This window comes from Pocillopora verrucosa, chromosome 4, assembly GCF_036669915.1.
Source record: "Pocillopora verrucosa isolate sample1 chromosome 4, ASM3666991v2, whole genome shotgun sequence".
NCBI lineage: Eukaryota > Metazoa > Cnidaria > Anthozoa > Scleractinia > Pocilloporidae > Pocillopora > Pocillopora verrucosa.
In genome coordinates, this window is record NC_089315.1 from 7,122,989 (window position 1) to 7,125,556 (window position 2,568).

General features: G+C 39.1%; 1 long non-coding RNA gene across 1 annotated transcript; it reads left to right on the top strand.

Annotated features, from left to right (window-relative positions):
• Nucleotides 1–547: 547 nt before the first annotated feature.
• Nucleotides 548–1,969, top strand: LOC136280434 (uncharacterized). The gene is made up of 3 exons (XR_010717224.1): nucleotides 548–656; nucleotides 928–1,178; nucleotides 1,595–1,969. It is a non-coding gene; the product is annotated as an uncharacterized lncRNA (long non-coding RNA).
• Nucleotides 1,970–2,568: the final 599 nt, after the last annotated feature.

Here is a 2,568-nt window from a genome sequence, read left to right on the forward strand (position 1 = left end):
GTTTTCCTTTCGGCTTAAAAATAGCGGCATCAAAACGCCTCAACGTCTCCAGCTAAAAGTGGACTCGTTTCGAGCCAAAAGAAATTTTATGTTATCAATGTTATCTGACGCGCCTATTAGACAAAATTACAGGAATACTGTCTTCTAATTGGCTTTCCGAAAGGGCAATATGAGTCGGTCTCGGCTGACTGCGTTCTGCTTAGCAATTCTTTTAGGTCCCCTCCTATTGCGTAACTTTTGGCAAACGTTTTAATTTACCATGTTTTGAAGATAACCAACACGATGAAAGCCATGACATTTTATGAGAGTTATTTGGCGGTTTAAATGGTGTAATCTTTCGACCAAAAAGACAAATTGAACAGGCCTGTTCAGTCAATATGAACAGATATTGGATGCTTTTTTTGCTGAACTTGTGTGTTTATAGACCTCGACCTTGTTTCAGTCCAATTTATATCCGTCCAACTTGATACTTGATCAGTATAAACACACGTATTGCATTATTCGTATTCTCGGCCGTGCTTGCAGCTATAAATGACCACGATTAACGCTCGTTTTAGCAATCAGCTTGTGCCAAGGCGTAGCGAGTAATCTAAACCAGAGTACCTCAGACCTGACTGGAAATGAAGTTAATTTGTGAGCTAATAATTTTTGTCCTTGTAAGTTTGGTTTCCACTCACCCTGCAGTTGGTAATTTATCTAAACTTTTGTCCGTGTGTATCTGGCTTTTAACGGTAACAGTTGGGCAATAGATGTAAATCGGGTTCCTTGTGAATCAACCTTAAGAGTCAATTTTTACCGTCAAACGCTTTTCCGAAATTCATCTGGAACCAAAAGGGACAGAGAAAGAATGGGGAAAGAAGCCCAGAAGCCCAGTATGTCTGTTCTAAGATTCAGCAGATTTAACTTTCTAAAATTTCAATGTTGCAGACCAGAGGTATAACGAAACTATTACCTTGAGAATCCTAAATCCTACATACTCAACAAACGAGATTGATCTGATGAAGATGCTGAAGAGCGCAGATCTGGAAGGCCGTGGTTTCCAAAAGAAGAATTTCGCAAAATGCTTTCCACTGGAAACAGAAACTCCTCAGCCTACACGACCACACTCTACTATTTCAAGATGGTGAAGTGTTCAGGAGCGATGCAAATCGTCACGAAATTGGACAAGCTGTTTCCAGGTTGGTCGGTTAGGGCACTATTCTCGGCATATGATTTGTTTGATTTGAAATTTATTATCCAATTAAGAAGCATAGATAAACAGAAAAAAATACAATTGAGAGTACATTTAAATTGTTTTCAATAAACTTTTGGATAGAGTCTTTTCAAAGAAATTCCACTTTGCTCTTTTCTTGCTTTTTTGTCCTTTTCTTCTTTTTGGTTTTCGTCTCGTTTAACTTCCCTTGATTTATTTTTGCTGCCGTAATTTTGTCTTTATTCAGTACGTCAGAGTTCAACAATTACGATTGTTGGTCGACTTAAAGACGGCAGAATTTAAGAGAAATTTTTTATCAAACTTCTCAGTGTAGTCATGGCTACACTGAGTAGTTTTCGCTTCGAACTTTGCTAAATTTCTCTTATTTTTTGTCTCCCACAGGAGCCTTTGGAGCTTCATTGAAAAGCAGCGTGGCTAGTGAGATTAAGAACAAAAAACTTGACACCATCAAAGATTGTAAAGCTGGTATTGAGTTTCACATAATGCCAGCCGAAAGCCACACTCCAAACAACAGTACTCGTCGCACTAAGCGAAGCGTAAGCTTTGCAAGTTGTTGCTGCTGCGTTTGTGGGATGGTGTCACAGCAATTGCATTGAGAGTTTTTCCGTTCCTTGTTCAGTTGCGTGTAGGTCATTAATCAGAATTTTAACGCTCGGTTAAATCTAAATAATTGCATGGACACAGATTGAATTTTCGGCACCAATTTGGCGATCATTCTCCCATATGTTTTACTGTTTAGCCGTTAATTTATCTGACTTTAAAATAAACGCTCTCTTGAAAGCTCATTTTGAGTCTGTTGTTATTACGCATACGGCTTGCCTTAAGTGCTCCAGCTTTTACAAAATGGTAATTAAACTGAGTGGAGCGCAGTTTATATAGGTAATCACATGATTTCGAGTGTAATTTGGGATAAATCGGCACGTGTAAATTTTAACAAGGCTGACCAGATTGCACAAGAGAATGCAATTTGTAGTCTTCAATTTACAAGTGCATATTTATCCTAAATTTCACGGAAAAATTATGTGACTACTACTTAATAATGCATAAGCAAAAATCTGTCTCTGCCTTTAGTTGTTTTTATTCCTTGCCTTGACTCACTGGCTCGGCCGCCTGCCTTTGCTTTGTTGCTGGAATAGGCAGGCTTTTCCCTCAAGAACTTGCTTCAAGCTTTCTAACTCTCTATCACGAATAATGGGGCGTTTGTACTCTTTCTCTGTTAGGTATCGGTCGACAGCAGTAACCATAACACGAAAGCCATCGCGCTCGTATAAATCTTCTCCGTCTTTAGAACGAACTGTTTCGCAGCACTCCCCAATAACTTTTTTGGGGCCTCTGGTTCATACTTTCATGGCTGT